A 20,460-nucleotide genomic window follows, 5' to 3' on the forward strand; every position below is an offset into this window, starting at 1 on the left:
GCTTTCTGTAGATGGTCGTTCTGGCAAGGAGCCCAGCGATCTCCGAGCACACATAGCTCCGAACGCGAGCGGGACGGCAGGAGGGGCGGCCGCAGGACACGAGGGTCCTCGGTCTGGGCGGGGGCTCTCCTCAGAGTTCGGGGACCTGCCGTTTGTGCGACCACACGCAAACTGGCCCTCCGAGCCCGAGCCCCGTTTAGGTCTGGGGTACCCACAGCCGGACGCTGCCTGATCCAGGGCCGTTCCGGGCACTCCACCGCAGTCCCATGAGGTCGGGGGCCGTCGGGTTCACGCCCGCGCCCGCTGAGGACGCCCTACAACAGCTCCTGCTGACGCCCGTCCCCGGGACCCTGGGCGCGCTTACACTCAGCAAACCATCTCTCGAAGTGACATACCTGTGCACGAAGACGTGCCGGCGGGCGCACCCTGGGGCGAGCTCGCGCTGCCTCTGACGTTAGGGTCCCACCTCGCCGGGATTCTTTGCTTCAAGCACAAGGGATCGCGCCAAGGGCGGAACGGCCCTGCCTCCGCGGGGTGACCTTGAAGACAGCCCGCCCCCCAAGCAAGAGGGAGCCCCGGTGCCTGACGCAGGGACCTCCGGAGTGTGGCCGATGGGAAAAGGCAGAGGCGGATGAAGCGTCGGGGGCTGCCGTGACCTGTGGACGCTCATCGGTGCGGGAACCATCCTTAGAGACAGGCAGGGAACCGGACACACGGCTTTCCGTCCACGGGAGAGCGAGGCCCGGGTGGGCAGGGCAGGAGCCCTGACCTAACGCAGACGCAGGTCTCTAGAGGACAAGCTACGTGGACGGTGATGCCCCGTGAAGGAAGCCTCAGCAGTAAGGCCTCCGGTGCCGCGAGCGAGCCCGGCTGGCCTTCAAGCTTTCCCGCTGTGTCACCCCCACGACCCCGGTACTGGCCCCGTCCCGAGCACAGAAAAGGCTAACGATGGCTTACATTCCCACAGCATTTCTGCCAGAAAGTGCCGGGCCCCTTGCATGCATAACACCAGGGGGCAGGGACCTCTGCCGGAGAAGGTGACAGACAAAGCACCCGGCCGTGCGGCTGGTGCCTGCGGACTCCCAGCTGCTGCCCGACCTGCCGCGAGCCTCCTCCCGCTCTGCGCTCCCGGAAGCTCTGGCCTCCCACCTGCTACCTGTGCAGGTAAAGGCAGCTGGGGCAGGTGGAAGGTTCGTGGAAGAAACAGGCGGGGGGAAGAGGTGCAGGTGTAGTCGAAAGCAGCACGGGGGGGTGGGGGGGGCTGGGGCAGAGTAGGGGGACCCGCCCGGCGCCATCAGAGGTGCTGGGGCACAGGGCATCCCCTCCCCGGCTCTCTTCCCCTGCGGATGCTGGTTCCACCTACCCCGGCTTTCCCAGGCTCCTGTGACATTTGTGCACTGGGCACACAGGGCTCCAGCCGACCGCCTGCCCGCCCCGACTCCTCTGCAGCCTGTTTCCTGGCAGGTTAACGCGGCCTGGGACTCACCGAGCCCTCATCGTGGACTCCGAGGCCCCATGTCCCCCTCCCCACGTGCGTGCGCGCGCACACACACACACACCTGCGACCCCCTGCCCGAGCCCCACACAGGCCCTTCCTCCTCTTCCCCAGACACCCGGCGCCTTCCTTCTGCTTCGCCAGGGCCCTACCCTCCCGGCATGTCCTCCTGCTACCTCTCTTCTCTGTCCCACCGTTGTCCCCAGGAGCACACGGTCATCTCCCCAGAGACCTAGCCAGTCAGTGCCCGAGGACAGCCACCGGGTGCATCCCTCGGGCATAAAGAACAGCGTCGCTCACCAGCGCCTTGCCGGGAAAGCCTGACCCCTGGCCCTCAGGAAGGAGGGCGATGCGGCCCGTGTCCAGCCACCCTGTGACTCGGGTTGTGACTTGGTGCGAAGCACCAGAAGCTGGAAATTCCATAAACCCAAGCTCTCCCCTTGGAAGCGGAGGGACCTTCCCGAGGGCTGAGGTCGCCCTCCCGCCGTGTGGCATACGATCACACAGAGAAAGGCCCAGCTCTGCAAGGGACAGATTCCATTTGCCTAAAAGGAGGTGAGGCCCCAGCCGGCCGCACTCCCAGTGTGACACGTCCTTCGGTGAGGGCGGTCCTGCCCTGTGCCCCACAGCCCAGCAAGTCACAGGGCACACCCCTCTCACCTGTGGCCCTGTAGCCACCGGGCCCGGCAGCCTTTCCAGGTCAGTGAGGCCACAGCAGAGAGATGACACATCACAGCATTATTTCTGCCACTCAGCGGGCTTTGCTAGCCCCGTGCTGTTTCCTGGAAACCCGACAGATATGACTTCAAGCTGCCTGTTTGTTCTCCAGGGGGTGTGGGGAGACCAGCACCTTCCGGTGATTCTGGAGGGCCTGGCAGGCCAAGGCCCGCGATGAATTCCAGGGACGGGAACCGCACGGGGGCCCCCGCACCCCCCTCCCGCATCCACACGCTGGTCACAGGGAGGATTTCTGCAGGTTCGGGGGGCAGTCTGTCCTGCTCCAGAAACGGCTGAGCAGCTGCTGGAACCCTCAGCAGGGTTGGGGGGGGGGGTGCTGTGGACAGTACAGGCCTGCCTGACACGTGCCTGTCTACAGGGAGAATCCATCCACCCCAACCCGCCCCCGGGGACAGAGACAGATGACAGGGCAGGTGGGGGCAAGGACCCTCTCTCCTTCCGGACTGGGTGTGTGGTGACCTGAAACAGGATTGGGGCCACCACTCAGGGCCCGGGAAGGAGCCTGGACGGAAGCGTGTGTGTCTGAGCTCGAATCACGGTGTTCTCGAGTTTCCAGTTTGCGAGCCCCACAAATTTCCTTTTCTTGTTTTTTTTTTTTTTTTTTTTTGGTTCAAGCCAGTTGGATTGTACTTTGCATCACCAGCGGATTCTAACGCTTAGGCAATCGGGGATCTGATGCAAAGCCAAAAAGATGCACAGACTCCTGGAAACCCACAGAACAAACAGAATATTCTTCCTGACTGTTCACAGTCAAAGGCTGTGGGGCAAAGAAAATCCTGAAAAGCAGAAGCCAGTCTTCCCGTGAGAAAAAGATCCTGAAGCACAGACAGGCCTAACCAGGCTGGATCCGTGAAGACTGATTTACCACTTCCTGTCTGATCAAAAGGGGGCTTACGCTGTATACCTCAGTTTGATATTTTAAAAAATCTTGCTCTAAAAATGCATCCACGGCTCGCGTGTACTTATGAGAAACTATGTAAAATCAGTGTCTGTTATTTTAAATACCTGTGTCTAATAAATGTAATTCATTACGGCCTCTTCCTCCAGAAGGGGCCGCGAGGCCAGGCTAACCTGGTGGGAACGCCACACGCAAAGGACAGGCTCGAGAGAAGCCTGAGCTCAGCCCACGGCGGTTGTGAGGAAATCCAGAGCGTGGACTCGTTACAAAGCTTCAGATTCTAGAACTGGGGACACGTGTTAGTTTCGAGGGATAATTTAGAACTGAAAGACATCTTGAGAGAGAAAGAGGGTTTACACTATGCATCAGATAGTAAAACCGTAAGGAGCCGGTCCCTTCAAAGGACGACACTGGCGAACGGTATCGAGGGGCTGTTGCTTAAAGTCAACTCGAGGACGATCGCTCCGTACTCGGTCCGCGCTCGTGAGGAGGGTCCCACAGAATGATCCCTTCGGAGGAAGGCTCTAGGTCTTGGGGATCCCTGCCTTGGGCGCGCCTGGCCTTCTCAGGCAGAGACAGCCTACGGAGCGGTTACGTGTCACAGCGTGACACGGGTTCGAATCCTGCTGTAGCAGCTCCTATATCCCTGCTCACCTGCTAGATCTCCCTGCTGCCACCACCCCACGGTCTTGTGTTCGTGGTGGCTCATCTCCTGGTGAAACCCGGACCCGGAGGTTGGACGCTCCCGGCGAGGTTTTACCTACGTGGTCACCACGGCCTGTGCCCAGCCCTTACTGTGACACGTGGGGGGGCGGGGGCAGCCTGTTCATCGTGAGCGGCTCGTGCTGTGGGTGAGGTCACCGCAGAAGGCAGACACAGGTGCCATTTCCCTTGCAGGTGGCGTTATCACAAGCTCCTCTCCCCGGGCCGTGCTGTCCCTGTTGCAGCCCGTGGGTCACCGAGGGCAGAGGGCTGGGTGTCCTGCCGGGACCGTGAGCCGGAGAGGGCAGGCCCATCTACCTTGTTCACAGCTGCACCCCCAGGACCCAGCCTGGAGCAAACGCTCCACAAATATTTATAGAACAGATGAACCATCATCCTTGGGTAGAACAGAGAGATACAGCCATCCTTACCTGGCTTCCCTTCCAAATAAGCCTCTTGCAAAGAAAATTTCAGTCACAACCCCAGAAAACCAATCTCCGTAAAGACCCAATAACACGCTTAGAATCGCCGCTGTATTGTCCCACGTAAGCAGCCTTGAATATTAACCGGATGCCGTCTCAGTATTTTCTCTACATTCACAAGCTTCACGACAGAAACTGGATGCAACAGCTCTACAGCCCGTCCTTAAAATACAACGTCACCAATCACACGCACCATCACCAGAAACAAACGTGTGCCGCTGGGGGTGAATATTTTACGAGAAACAGAGAAATGAAGGACAGGTCTGTGCCTTCGCAGATCCGAGAAGGTCAGGGGGTTGTAAGAGCCACAGGATGTCCCTTAGGAGTCACACAGGGACACCAGGCCGGGCCATCCGAAGAACTACGTGTGTGTTCTTTCCTCAGATTCCAGCTGCTTGCATTTTTAACCCGCTGCCTCAATTTCTGTGAGGCTTCACTATCATCAATTTCCTTCGAACAGAATTTTCCATTGATAAAATGGGAAGAGAATCAATAAATGGGCAAACGATTAGTGAATTATACTTTCTGTAACCCTCTCTCCTCCTCTTTCCTTGACGTGGGTCATTATTTTCCAGCAACCACTTTTTCATAACCACGTAGCAAATGTTTTGCATTCATGGCCTTTTTAATAACCCCCTCCATATAAACTGCTTTTAAAAACGCCTGTCTTTGGCCCCCAGGGTGGCTCAGTCGGCCCTGGGGTGACAGGGTGGGGGGCTAGTTGTCAGGACCTGCCCTGGGGTGACCGGGTGGGGGGCTAGCTGTCAGGACCTGCCCTGGGGTGACAGGGTGGGGGGGCTAGCTGTCAGGACCTGCCCTGGGTGACGGGTGGGGGGCTAGCACTCAGGACGTACCCTGGGGTGACAGGTGGGGGCTGTCAGGACCTGCCCTGGGGTGACCAGGTGGGGGGGCTAGCTGTCAGGACCTGCCCTGGGGTGACTGGGTGGGGGGCTGGCTGTCAGGACGTACCCTGGGGGTGACAGGGTGGGGGGCTAGCTGTCAGGACCTGCCCTGGGGTGACAGGTGGGGGGCTAGCTGTCAGGACCTGCCCTGGGGGTGACTGGGTGGGGGCCTAGTTGTCAGGACGTACCCTGGGGTGACAGGGTGGGGGGCTAGCTGTCAGGACCTGCCCTGGGGTGACCCAGGTGGGGGGCTAGCTGTCAGGACCTGCCCTGGGGTGACCGGGGTGGGGGGCTAGCTGTCAGGACATACTCTGGGGTGACAGGGTGGGGGCTGGCTGTCAGGACCTGCCCTGGGGTGACAGGGGTGGGGGGCTAGCTGTCAGGACCTGCCCTGGGGTGACAGGGTGGAGGCCTAGCTGTCAGGACCTGCCCTGGGGGCGGACAGGTGGGGGGCTAGCTGTCAGGACATACCTGGGGTGACAGGGTAAGGGGGCTAGCTGTCAGGACCTGCCCTGGGGTGACCGGGGTGGGGGGCTGGCTGTCAGGACCTGCCCTGGGGTGACCGGGTGGGGGGCTAGCACTCAGGACGTACCCTGGGGCGACAGGTGGGGGGCTAGCTGTCAGGACATACTGGGGTGACAGGTGGGGGGCTAGCTGTCAGGACCTGCCCTGGGGTGACAGGGTGGGGGGCTAGCTTTCAGGACCTGCCCTGGGGTGACAGGGTGGGGGGCTAGCTGTCAGGACCTGCCCTGGGTGACTGGGTGGGGGGCTAGCACTCAGGACGTACCCTGGGGCGACAGGTGGGGGGGCTAGCTGTCAGGACATACCCTGGGGTGACAGGTGGGGGGCTAAGCTGTCAGGACCTGCCCTGGGATGACCGGGGTGGGGGGCTAGCTGTCAGGACCTGCCCTGGGGTGACAGGTGGGGGGCTAGCTGTCAGGACCTGCCCTGGGGTGACCAGATGGGGGGCTAGCTGTCAGGACCTGCCCTGGGGTGACCGGATGGGGGGCTAGCTGTCAGGACCTGCCCTGGGGTGACCGGGTGGGGGGCTGGCTGTCAGGACCTGCCCTGGGGTGACCGGGTGGGGGGCTGGCTGTCAGGACCTACCCTGGGGTGACAGGGTGGGGGGCTAGCTGTCAGGACCTGCCCTGGGGTGACAGGGTGGGTGGCCAGTGGCCCAGAGCACGAGAGCCCCACAGGGCAGGGTTGGGTGTGGCTCTGGATGGGTTGCTTCCCCAAGAAAGGTGCTCTTCGAGTGAGCTGTTCACTGTCTCCAGAAACCGGCTCACCCTGGGAGGAGCAGCGCCCCCAGGGTGAGCCCCCCACAGGTCAAAGTGTCAAATGAAGACACTGTGAAGATGAAGAATGGTAAGAGAGGCGGGTTCTCTGGTGGCGGTGCTGACCCCTGACATGTGTGCCCATCGCGGTATAAAGGGAAGAGCTCAGAAGGGCCCCAGCTCTGCCCCTCCCTCTCTGGGTGACCTGGCGCATTTCAACTTCTCGGACCCTCAGTCTCCTTGTCTAGAAAATGGAGTCGTGGGCGGTGTGGTTTCTAAGACCCTTTCCGGTGCCCCAAATGGTATGAGCCCCTCCTCATCACCTGCAGCACCGAAAAATGCGCATTCCTGTACTTGCCAAGGACCCCAAACTCGGGGCCACTGGATTCTAACAAAATGTACAGATTCTGTCCCCAAAGTTACAGAGACGCATCTACGCGTACTTCCAGGTGGCTTCCCGTGTCCCTGCGTGAAGTCAGACCTTCAGAGAGCAGGTCGCCCAGACCGCACAGGGCTGACGTGCGCTTTGTACGGTGGTCTTACCCCCCAGCCTACGACTCGGGGCGTCACCAAAACATCACTGAGAAACACCCTGTACTTAACAGAAGGCACTGTTGGGGATACCGTTCACCGATCCTTTCACACGGTGGGCTCGCTAGGAAGGCCTGGGGGGGGGGGGGGTGTCTCTCTCTGGGCTCAGGGACAAAAAGACGTGTTCACCTGAACAACCGTTTTAGGCTTTTCGTTTGTTTCTTGTGGCTCAGACCCCATGTGTTCTGCTGCTCAAGGAACCAGCAATCTCAGAATCAAGGCCATGGCGTGCCATCTGCAAGCACGCTGTGCCTCGTGACTTCAGTTCGGGGACCAACCTCACGCCTCACTTCAGATTCATTTTTCTACCTTATGTCCTTCACCTCATGCACTTACTTATTCTTTAATCTTATGTTTGAAAACAGTTTTTTAAGTTTATTTATTTATTTTGAGAAAGACAGAGACAGCACCAGTCCGGGAGGGACAGCAAGAGAGGGAGAGAGAGGATCCCAAGCAGGCTCCGCTCTGTCCGGGCAGAGTCCAACACGGGGCTCGATCTCACGAACCGCGAGATCGTGACCTGAGCCGAAATCAGGAGTCTGACGCTTAACCGCCTGAGCCACTCAGGCGCCCCCCAGGGGCACAGATTCTGCCTTCAGGTCTGTCCATATGTTCCTACAGCGTGAGCACGCCCCTTGCTAGCTTAACACCTCAGTTTTCTTAACCGCCAAAGTAAAAGGAAACAGCTTTCATTCACCTTATAAAATGACCAAAAACAGTATTTTAGGAGGGGTTGTCAAGTGAAACATAAATTTACCTTTAAAAAATATTCCCATGTATAAAGATCTACATGTAAAATTATTAACCCCAAATCTACATATAGCAAGCACAGACACATTTTGTCCAACGTAAAAAAAGTTATACGAAGTTAAAGAAAACAGATTTTCTTCGAAAAGTATTGAGACCCACCAATCCCATACTTATGTTGGTATGCTGGTGATTTAAAAAAACGAACAAACAAACCTGTAGCTCCTAATTCTCTTTTAAAAGAGAGGGGCTCCTGGGTGGCTCAGTCGGTTAGGCGTCCAATTTCGGCTCAGGTCACGATCTCGCGGTCCGTGAGTTCGAGCCCCGCGTCGGGCTCTGTGCTGACCGCTCAGAGCCTGGAGCCTGTTTCATATTCTGTGTCTCCCTCTCTCTCTGCCCCCTCCCCTGCTTTTGCTCTGCCTCTCTCTCAAAAATAAACATTAAACAGAATTTAAAAAATAATAGTAATAAATAAAATAAGAGACATACAGTTCAGGGCACCTGGGCGGCTCAGTCGGTTGAGCAACTGATTTCGGCTCCGCTCATGATCTCAAGGTTTGTGGGTTCGGGCCCCGCTTTGGGCTCTGCAAGGACAGCGTGGAGCCGGCTTGGGATTCTCTGTTTCCCTCTCTCTTTGCCCCTCCCCCACTCACGTTCTCTCTTTCCCAAAAATCAATAAACATTTTTTAAAAAGAGATAACAATTCAAAGTTACTTCTCTAACAAATCCAACAGACAGCCTACAGTCGGTCTGCCTGAGCCAGCTTTTTGTAACCTGACACAGCGCACAGGACTGTACGTGTTAGAGTTATCTCACCTACAAGCGGGACACGGGGGGCGGGAGAAGTGGGGAGGGCGTGTGTCACAGGCCGAGTCTCAGTTTGGGAAGGCGCGAGTGCTCTGGACACACAGTGATGAGGGCTGCACCGCAAAGCGAACGCGCGTAATGCCACCCCACGGGACGCCGGAAAACGATTTAAATGGTCAAGTTTTATGTTACGTGCGTTTTACGACAGTAGAGCCATTTTTTAAAAACGAAAAAGAGTTTAAGGGCAAACTGCTAAATCTGATTCTTTCCTACGACTTTGCCTTTTCAGCAAGGGTTTCAGTAAAGGTCACCTTTGTCACGTTCCGTTCCCTATGCTTCTGACATCGCAGGACGACTGGGTGACGCGGCCTCCGTGATAGTGAAAATACATCCGAGGACGCCAACAGTGCATCCGTTCGGGCTCTAACACTCCCTCGAAAGCCAGGCAAGTGAAAACGGCAACAGTCCGAATGGAGCTGCCGACCTGCTCTCGGTGTCCCCGTGACCTGCGACGCCGGCGCAGGCACGCGTCGCGAGGCACGGAGTCTCACTCTGCCCCACGGAACAGCTTGGAGCTTAGGGCTGGCTGCCCAACATCTAGGACAGCAGTGACTTCCCGGCAGCAAATTAAAACCGTGGCGACCTCCCCGGGGATTCCCAGCCGAGGCCGAGGGCGAGGGTCCCCGCCCCCCCCCCCCCCCCCCCCCCCCCCCCCCCGCCCCGTCCACTTACCTTCCTGGGAAAGAGCTTCTGCAGTTTCCTGTGCGGCAGCCTGATCATCGTCCTCTCTGCCCCGAGCCCGGGGGGCCGGTCCCGCAGGGCGACCCAGCCATCCCTCCAGCCCCCCCTGCAGGCTCCGGCCTCCGCCTTGCCCCTGCCCGCCAGCGACACAGACCCCAGCGGGGGGCGGGAGCCCCAGTTCCTCCGCCCGAGCGCTGCGGCGGGCGGGCGGTGGGGTGCGACGCTCTGGCGGAGATAAACCTGAACCTGGCGGGCTCCCAGGCGACAGGAGAGAGCCGAGAAGCAGCGCCTGGAGGCCGTCCATGTCTCCGAGCCCAGGCGCGCGAGCTCACTCCGCTGAGTCCTGCCAGCCGTCAACACCACGTGCTTCACCAGCAACGAGTGGGCTGTTCCAGGCTGTCAGACTCCCGGCAGGGGTCGGCCGGAGACCCCTCCCCCAGCCCACCTGCCAAGGCCGTCGCGCCGTCACACCAGGAGGGGACTCGGGAGGAGGGCGGGAAACACGCTCGCTTATGTCTCGGGTGGCACTCGGCCAACTAATGGACACCGACGAGGCAAGGACCGCACTGTCCGCGGTCTGAGCCCTTTGAGGAAGAGGAACGCCTCCACCGCGCGCACGCACACACATGCACGCCGACACTTGTGCGTGCACGCGGGCACCCGCATGCACAGACGCTTCTGCACACACCTCGATGCTTGTGCTTGCACACGTGCACACACATCAACACTTGTGCGTGTACACGCATACACACTCACACATCGGCACTTGTGCGTGCACATGTACGCACGCAGTTGACACTTGTGTATGTGCACGTGGCACACACGCACGTCGATGCACACATGCGCCCACACGGACACTTGTGCATGCACACACATACGTATGCACACACCTACATCGATGGTTGTCCTTGCACACACATGCACACGTCAACACTTGTGCGTGTGCACATGCACACATCCACATCAACACTTATGCGTGCACATGTACACACACACATCAACACTTGTGCATGTGCGTGTATATGCAAGCACATCAACACTTGTGTGTGTACACACATACACACTCACACATCGGCACTTGTGCATGCACATGTACACACGCAATTGACACTTGTGTATGTGCATGTGGCACACACACATCAACGCTTGCACACATGCGTGCACACGGACACTTGTGCATGCACACACATACGTATGCACACACCCACATCGATGGTTGTCCTTGCACACATGCACACCTCCACATGTGTGCACATGTGTGTGCACATGTACACTTATGTGTGCACATGTACACACACATCAACACTTGTGCGTGTGCGTGTATACGCAAGCACATCAACACTTGTGTGTGCACATGTGCACACACATGCACACTGCCACTTGTCCACATGGACATTTGTGCTTGCACACGTGCACACACATCAACACTTGTGCGTGTGCATACATGTACTGACACTTGCGTGTGCACGCACTTGCACATGCTGGCACTTGTGCACACACGTGTGCACCGACTTTCTGTCTTCAAGTACACACTACTGCAGGCTACCTTGGAGTACGGCCTGCCTGGGCAACAACAAAGTCTGCTTTGCCCTCCTGGGGAAAACGGAGCACCCTCACCTCCCGAGAACAGGCAGCCCTTTCCGGCTGTCCCTCCCCGCGACCCTGGTCTTGGCCACGGCTGAGCATGCAACCTGTGTGCACAGAGTGAGGGCAGGGTCAGACCTGTGAGGACACTGGGTGAGACTTCTGGGAGTTTCTAAAGCTTCCTGTAGGTACCTAAATCGGCCCCTCCTCTGAAGGCCTAAAGCCGCAGTATGGAAAAGGTGCCAGCCGACAATCAGCTTCTAGGTGACAGATACAACACAAGTCACCGTTAGGGACGTGACTGTGGAAATACACTGCTTTAAAAATGTAGGGCCTGGGGGCGCCTGGGTGGCTCAGTCAGATAAGCGTCCGACTTCGGCTCAGGTCACCATCTCGCGGTTTGTGAGTTTGAGCCCCGCGTCGGGCTCTGTGCTGACGGCTCAGAGCCTGGAGCCTGTTTCGGATTCTGTGTCGCCCTCTCTCCGACCCAACCCTGTTCATGCTCTGTCTCTCCCTGTCTCAAAAATAAATAAAACGTTAAAAAAAATTTTTTTAAAAATGTAGGGCCTGGGAAGAAGGCATCAAAGACAAAGAGGAAACTGAAGACGACGAAATGGACAGAACCTGCCCTGGGTCAGGGCGGGACACATGACAGGTGGCGGCACAGGACAGCAGTGGCCGGCCCGTCCCTTCCTTACACCACAATCTTAAAGGGTACGTCTTTTCCAAATGAAAGTAGTTGTACGACTGTCCGTTTTGTTGTAACCAAACCCCTTTCCATCCATTCTGTGGTCTCCAGACCACAAATACCGTATGTTCTCTCCCCCAGGAGGCAGAACCGATTAGCACACATTTATCCATGTAAGTGTCCTGTTTGCAAGGGTGCACGTGTGCACGCGCGTGCACGCACACACACACACCTCAGAAGACACGTAGAATGCTTTGGAAAGACTAATTACCAGGTTAGCCATTCCGAGGGGCATTCTAAGGCAGAATTTGTATTAATCATACTTCCTTATTAAAAAGACTTTGTTAGGTGGGGGCACCTGGGTGGCTCAGTCGGTTGAGCGTCCGACTTCGGCTCAGGTCATGATCTCACGGTTCGTGGGTTCAAGCCCCACGTCGGGCTCTGTGCTGACGGCTCGGAGCCTGGAGCCTGCTTCCGATTCTGTGTCTCCCTCTCTCGCAGCCCCTCCCACCACTTGCACTGGGTCTCCATCTCTTTCTCTCTCAAAAATAAATAAACGTAAAAAAAAATTTTTAAACGCATGGTTTGTTCATAGGCTGAATTATGTCAGTAGAGAAAAATGCCCCTTTTAAAAAATCTACTGCTTTTTGCTACTGAAAGCTGGCAAAAAATACTAACATAGGGGAAGTGACAGAAACGTAGTGTAGTTCTCCCTGTTCACAACAAATTTCTTATCTCTTAGTTTGCCTGGGTCCAGACAGTCTCCGCACGTTTCAGTCTTGAATTCGCAAACCATCGGGAGCTTAAGAAACATGCTAGTGCCATTCCTTTCCCCTAAAATTAATCCACATCTCACCCTTTTGAAAGTTCTGGATCTGAAAGTCTATATGCAGCTTTTCACAGACAGAAGCCGTCATTCTGGGAACAGGCTCCACCGCCACGGAGGACGCAGCTCACACCGCAGACAGACCCGCAGCCCAGTCCCGTCCCGCAGGCGGCTCTGCAGAGGCTTTGAGAACGTGGCATCTGCAAGCCCTACTCCACGGCACTTCTGAGTCGAAGGAGGACAATACCAAGCATGTTCCTTGAAACCCGGGCTCCAGTGGTCCTGCCTGGACACTTCAATTATGTCGATAGTCCTTCACTCTGGCAAAAGAATATCTTATCCAGGCTTGACTGCAACTGAGAATTTTTTACTGAGTTTCTGTTTGGCGGAGGGAGGGTCGTTAAGGTTGCAGCGTTATCACAAACGCAGGAGAATTAACCATTTATGTTCTCTGTCTGTAACCCATGCAGCCCCTTGAGAAAGAAGCTTATGTCACGTGGGGGCTGTTCGCAGCGTAGTTGACATCAGCGTCGCCTGGGGTTGTGGCTCCTCGGAGGAGAGAGGGCTTGTCTGGAGCCACAAACATTTTCTTTGATTATTTTCCACGCGGAATAAAATTAAAGGCCTCTGCACCCACTTCTAAGGGAGGATCTATCTGGTCTTCCATAAAAGAAGGAATCCCAAGAGACAGACAATAAGCAAAATCAGAAAGAAGTTCAGCAGAGCTCCCGGCTTGTCCGCGTGGAGATGCCCGGCCTGGGGCACGAGGGCCACCGCCTTTCCCCAGGCCCAGGGGACCGCACGCCACAGAAAACATGGAAAGAGCTCAGCCGAAAATGCCATCTTTTCTGGGGGTGCCTGGGTGGCTCAGCTGCTCAAGCGTCCAACTCTTGATTTCAGCTCAGGGCGTGATCTACAATTCGTGAGTTCGAGCCCCGCGTCTGGCTCTGTGCTGACAGTGAGGAGGCTGCTTGGGATTCTCTCTCTCCCTCTACCCCTCCCCCGCTCGCATGTGTGCACGCTCTCTCTCTCTCTCTCTCTCCCTCCCTCTCTGAAAATGTTTTTTTAAATGTCATCTTTTCTGCACGACATATTTTGCCCGAATCACTCGAAACAGCGTGCTCGCCGACGATTCTCACTCTCTGTCTTCACCTGGTGGCAGTGTGGGTGAGCACAGAAGCCGCAGGGCGGGAAGAATGGGGAATCGAGCATCTGGATAATCCTGTCCTGAAATCACCAGGCTCGTGACAGGATTCTGAGTTGTCCTAACAACTCAAACTCCCAGCAGGGTGAAAAAGTAGTTATCGAAGGCTCAGTGCTTTTGAAAATGCATTAGCAAAACAGATCGGGTCTCTGATCCCCAGCTAAACAGCGGTCATGGTAAATCTCGTGGCTTTGAGATGCAGCCCTTTCCTTCTTAATGGAATTTAATTGCAGGTATATGTAAGCCCGTGAATTCCATGTTGCCATGGAGACTGTGGCAAGAGATTGCCTTCTATTTTATGCCATGGGAAAGCTCCATGACAATCCCGGCTCATTCACGTCCCAAATACTTTTTCAAAGACGTTATTTTGAAGCACTGCTCCCGCCGCTCACTGGCCGCTGCTTTAAAGGGATAGTTGTTGCTGTCACACTGGGCACCCGACCCTGAGCCACAGAACTACGGTGTTTGCACAATTAGGCCCAAGACACGCACCAGCGGATCACAATGGGACAGAGAGGGAAGGAGAGGCGGCTAAACCCGGGAAGCTAAACCCGGGAGGGTTAGCGCTCAACCAGCAGGTGCACGGGTCAGGATGGGAAGCACTCCGCCGTGTGGGGGCCGGCTCCCCAAGCACGGGAGCTGAAGCACCAGTGATCCTCTGCAAAATGGAAAGGAATTCAACACGAATGGGCAGCTTCTACTAACGTGAGGGGAAGTGCTTGTAAAAGGAATCTGGTGGGGCGCACCTGGCCGGCTCGGTCGGTTGAGCATCTGACCCTTGATTTCAGCTCAGGTCGTGATCCCAGGGTCTTGGGATCAAGTCGCGAGTTAGGCTCCTCACTGAGGGTAGAGCCTGCTTGCGATTCTCTCTCTCTCTCTCTCTCTCTCTCTCTCTCTCTGCCTCTCCCCTACTCACACACTCTCTCTCTCTCTCAAATAAAAAAATAAAAAAATTTTTGCAAAAGGAATCTGGAGACCAACAGCATCGAACATAATCTTCACCGTATCAACGTATAAAATACTTAGGTAATGCACGTTTTATTTTTTATGTGTGCACGTCCATAGATGTCTAAACACGCATGAAAGAAAAACAAAGTACGTGAAGGCTCTGACCATTTATGTCGATTTCAATTGCATCCAGTCCGCAGACGCCCAGCAGGCAACGCGGTCTCACCAAGGTCACGTTTGCCAAGTAGCTAAGTGGGGAGAGGGTGGGACTACGTGCCAGGCACGGGCTTCCAGTCTGGTCCTTTCTGAACCCCACGGCACTGCCACGCTGCTGGCCGACACGGGGGGTGCAGGGAATGGTGTGAAGAACGGTCGCTGGGCACTGAGGAAGGAAAATGGCCAGAAGGAAAACCATCCGGAAGAATCACAGTGTTGCACGAACACTGTGCATCTCGAGAAGGGAATGCGGACTCCTCAGCTGGAAACACCCGTAGAAGCAACTGTGGGTGTTGACGGCGGAAAGACATAAAATCTTCAGACTACAGGGGCGCCTGGGTGGCTCAGTCGGTTGAGCGTCCAACTTCGGCTCAGGTCATGATCTCACGGTGTGTGAGTTCAAGTCCTGCCTCGGGCTCTGTGCTGATGTCTCGGAGCCTGGAGCCTGCTTCGGATTCTGTGTCTCCCTCTCTCTGCCCCTCCCCTGCTCATGCTCTGTCTCTCTCTCAAAAATAAACAAACATTAAAACTTTTTTTTAAAAAATCTGTAGACTACAACGTCGTATTTCTGAAGCAGAGAACCACGGGTGGGAGCAGCTCAGTGCCACCAGGGCTGCTGCCCCCCCAGGACCCCCCCCCCCTGCCCCGCATGGCTGGGCTCCCTCAAGCAGTGGGTCCTACGTGAGTCTCCAGCCAGGAGCTCACCAACAGCGTCCCCCCAGCTGCTCCCACCTCTGACGCTTTTAATAATACTACTGTTTTTTGTTTTTTAAGTTTATTTATTTATTTTTGAGAGAGAGACAGAGCATGAGCAGAGGAGGGGCAGAGAGAGAGAAGGAGACACAGAATCCGAATAGGCTCCAGGCTCTGAGCTGTCAGCCCAGAGCCCGACATGGGGCTCGAACTCACACGCTGTGAGATCATGACCTGAGCGGAAATCAAGAGTCAGATGCACTACGGAGGGAGCCACCCAGGTGCCCCAACACCCCTAATGTTGCTAGAGCGGGGTTCCAGGGTGCATCTACAGCTCCTGGGCAGGCACGGTGCACGTCAGCGGGTAGTCCTAAATAAGCTGCCCCCTAATAAAACATGAGAGCCTCATTTAACCTCCAGTGAATCATAAAAGACAGCCATAATTGCCTATAGCGCTTTATCTTTCTCCCCCAAGACCACAATTTAGAGAAGGCTGGCCTACACTGGAGCAGAGGGGGTGAGGTGTCGAGCTGGCGTGTAGAAAAGGACATAAAGAGCATCCGTTTGTCTGAAAGGCCGAGCCACACCCTGTAGCGGTAGGACTGAGCAAATCGCGTCATTTCTGACTTCCTTTCCCCGTCTGTGAAGTGCGCTATCGGTGAAGGAACAGTCGCCTCGGGAAGGTGGCCGGGCGATGGCAGGTTGTCGGTGATGACCCGTAAGTGAGGAGCTCGTGTTGGGTGTGCCTGGCTTGGCCGTGACATTGCTCTCGGCACCTGCTGCCACAGAGGGCCTCCTACCTCTCTGGGTTCACGAAGGTCAGTGTCTTTTTTCTAATATGCTTAATGTTTATTTTTGTGAGAGAGAGAGAGAGAGAGAGGGAGAGAGAGAGACAGAGCATGAGCAGGGGAGGGGCAGAGAGAGAGGGGGACACAGAATCCGAAGCAGCTCCAGGCTCCGAGCTGTCAGCACAGAGCCCGACGCGGGGCTCGAACCCATAGACCACGAGATCATGACCTGAGCCAAAGTTGGACGCTCCACCAACTGAGCCACCCAGGCACCCCTACATTTATTTATTTTTGATAGACAGAGCCAGAGCAGAAGCGGGGCAGGGTCATAGAGAGGGAGACACAGAATCCGAAGCAGGCTCCAGGCTCTGAGCTGTCAGCACAGAACCGGATGCGGGGCTCGAACTCACAAACCGTGAGATCACAGCATGAGCTGAAGTCAGACGCTTAACCAACTGAGCCACCCAGGCGCCCCAACAGAGATCAGTGTATAGGAGGAAGCCATAAGCCAAGTTACAAATTCAAACAGAAAGATCCTTTCGAGTTGCTTGGATATATAGTTACGTCCACATCTCTTACGCTGCATGAGTGAACTGCAATCACTTGTCAGCTGCCCGAGCCACGCAGGCGCCCCTCTCCTTGTTATAAAATCAAAAAAACAAAGAGGGAGAAGAAATTCAGTTAGCTGCTGAACCGACGGCCCCTGCAGGTTTAGCGGGAACACGCCGCTGTCTGCCGTATCCACAGCGTCTACGACGCACCTCGTAAAATAATCCCATTTCTCATCAGGGCGCTGCGAGCACCTGCTTACGCCCCAGCAGCCAAAACGCACCAGGATTTTAGACAGGAGACCCTGCAATCCCCTCTCGTGGTGAACAGTCTGCTGAACACAGACCTGCAGAGAAGCGGGGAGAAGGGGGGAAAGACACGAAGGGAAACGCTTCGCCGCTCTCACCACCTTTTCCAGATCCGGAATGCTCCCGGGTGACGCTGCGTGACGTTGGATTCGTGTGCGTTCATTCTGAACATAAGAGGGGCCTCCTACCGGGGCGCCCGGGAGGCTCAGTCGGCTGGGCGTCCGACTCTTTTTTTTTTTTTTTTTTTAATTTTTTTTTTTCAACGTTTATTTATTTTTGGGACAGAGAGAGACAGAGCATGAACAGGGGAGGGGCAGAGAGAGAGGGAGACACAGAATCGGAAACAGGCTCCAGGCTCCGAGCCATCAGCCCAGAGCCCGACGCGGGGCTCGAACTCACGGACCGCGAGATCGTGACCTGGCTGAAGTCGGACGCTTAACCGACTGCGCCACCCAGGCGCCCCTGGGCGTCCGACTCTTGATGTCGGCTCAGGTCGTGACCTCACGGTTTGTGGGATCGAGCCCCGCGCGTGGCTGCTTGCTAAGCGCGGAGCCTGCTTGAGATTCTCTCTCTCCCTCCGCCCCTCTCCCCCGCTCACTCTCTCTAAAATAATAAAACAAATAAAAATTTAAAAAAAGAAAGAAGGGACCCCCTGCCCATCAACCCAAGGCGACTCTGAAAACATGGCCAAGTGCTAGAGGGGTCAGGGTCAGGCTGGCCACCGGCTTCTGCAACACTGCTTCCGGGGCCCTCCCAGAGCCTCGACCCAAATACGGTCAGAAAACAAGGTCCCCACAGAGATGGTTCTTCTTGGAAATGCTTCTACCTCTGACCATGGCTCTTACCGTAACAGGCGTGTGGGACTGGTCACTGGGGATGATTCACGAGTGACACCCACGCCCACCAGACACAGTCTTGTCCACTTGCCTACGTCCATCTCTGGGGCCAAGAGACGAGGACCACAGGCAGCGTGGAAACTCCTCGCTCCTGCTGCCCAGGGCCAGTCCGAGGGCGGAGAGGACAGGCAGAATGACAAAACTTTATCTTCCCAGGAGACATGGTTCCTCACCGACTCTAGAAAGCCGAGTAGAGCTCTGACAACCACCACCGGTTGGAGCTGAACCGTTTTTTTCTTGATCAGATCATAAGCAAGACTGAAAAATCGTTATGAGGAAAGCGGAGCAGGGCCGCCCCTCCCACTACAACACGCTCGTCCCCGAGCTTACTCACGTTAGGAGGCAACGCGAAATAGTATTCAGGCACCTGTCTAGCCCCTTAACTAAAACAACCAGAACACCTTGAGATGTTACAGGACCCTAAATCAGTTATCACCAACCTTCAATGCTACGGACACCATTTTTGTGTCTGATAAGGAAGATTTAATTCACACAAGAAAATGGTAGAGAGAAACGTTTCTTCAACCAAGTTCTTAGTGTTGAGCTATTTATAAAACATTAGACGGACACGGGAGTACCACAAGTATGGAAAAGGTACAACGTGGGGTTCGGTGGAAAGCTTTGTTCACATGGATGTCAGCCATCAAATGCAAGACTGACCGTTCACACAAGTGGCTTCTTTGCATCCAGGAATACAGGCTCCTGGGATCGGCCGGGACTCCGTATTGCCCCACGGGACTTGCAGACCCACGGAGGAGATGCTGAGACGCCCATCGCTTCTCTGTGCTGCTCCCGAGATGCACAGTAAGCAGGACAGCCCCTACCCCAACAAGACTGGTGACGTAGGGCCCCCAGAAAGCTGCCAGATGCTTAGGAGGGTTTTTAAGTGTGTATTTTGTGTTTTTCCATTTTTTTTTAATGTTTATTTTTTTTTTAATTTTTTTTTCAAAGTTTTTATTTATTTTTGGGACAGAGAGAGACAGAGCATGAATGGGGGAGGGGCAGAGAGAGAGGGAGACACAGAATCGGAAACAGGTTCCGGGATCCGAGCCATCAGCCCAGAGCCTGACGCGGGGCTCGAACTCACGGACCGCGAGATCGTGACCTGGCTGAAGTCGGACGCTTAACCGACTGCGCCACCCAGGCGCCCCTAGTGTTTATTTTTGAGAGAGAGCGAGCGAGTATGAGCAGGGGAGGGACAGAGAGAGAAAGAGACAGAAGATCTAAAGCAGGCTCTGTACTAACAGCAGAGCCTGATATGGGGCTCGAACTCACAAACCGCGAGATCATGACCTGAGCCGAAGTCGGACGCTCAAACAACTGAGTCACTGAGGCGCCCCCATGTGTATTTTGTTTAGCATGAACCAGATATAGCCTGATGTAATCACACACATTAACTAAACCTGAGCAAAACCCAGGGTTTGGGGTTTTTTTTAATGTTTATTTACCTTTGAGAGAGAGAGAGACAGAGAATCCCAAGCAAGCTCCATGCCAACAGCACAGAGTCCAACGTGGGGCTCGAACCCATGAACTGTGAGCTCACGACCTGAGCCGAGATCAAGAGCTGGACACTTAGCCGACGGAGCCACCCAGGCACCCCAAAACCCAGGTCTCAAATGACCCGTCTGACACCTGTGGGGACAGGCCCACCGTACCTGCCACGCCTGCCGTGAATATTTAGCCCGACAAACAGAGACACCATCACGTCACCTGAACGGGTGGCCATTCCTACTTGGTGGCATTGTGGGAGTCAGGAGAAGAAAACACCCATCAGCCCACCTCATAAAACTTATTTATAACGTTACCATTCAACCCACACTGATGCTTGAAATATTGAGGGAAATCTACCTTCGGCCAAAGGGGCCCGTTTTAGGCCTAATCCCTCGAAAAGCTCCGGGGTGAGAGCCCGAGCCCCGCACGCGGCCCCCATAGGCTCCTGGAGCTGGCTGGCCACTGACCCCGCAGGCAGACGGCACGGGGCCAGCCCCCCACCCCAACTTGACCTGCCTCGAGGTCTCCCTTCGCCGTCGTGACTCTCGCTTATTTTGAAGGCACGCAGTAGAGTTTTCAAAGGTACAACGCATGGTGTCCCCGGAGACCCCCAAGTTCAGAACAACACGCGCCGGCTTCGCAGACAGCAGAACGCTCCCAGCTGAGCGCACGAGGCGGACCCCGGCTGCAAGGACGCGTTACTGCGCAGCGCAGGGCGCACCTGCCCCTCACCCACGACGGCAGGTGACGGCAGCTTCGGGGTGCGGGGTCCCCGCTTCCCAAGGCATGCGACCGGCCCTCCCCCACTCCGGGGGGCTCACCAGCAGCCACGAAGCCGAAAGGGAGCCTCCCGCCCCGCCCTCTTCTAAGAACGAGCCTCGCATCCTGG

General features: G+C 55.9%; 1 protein-coding gene across 2 annotated transcripts in view; it reads right to left on the reverse strand.

Moving 5' to 3' along the window:
• The window catches only part of RPS6KA2 (ribosomal protein S6 kinase A2), a 355,183-nt gene that overhangs the window by 276,665 nt on the left and 58,058 nt on the right, over positions 1-20,460 (reverse strand). The window lies entirely within an intron of this gene.

Source organism: Prionailurus viverrinus, chromosome B2, assembly GCF_022837055.1.
Source record: "Prionailurus viverrinus isolate Anna chromosome B2, UM_Priviv_1.0, whole genome shotgun sequence".
In the NCBI taxonomy this organism is placed as follows: domain Eukaryota; kingdom Metazoa; phylum Chordata; class Mammalia; order Carnivora; family Felidae; genus Prionailurus; species Prionailurus viverrinus.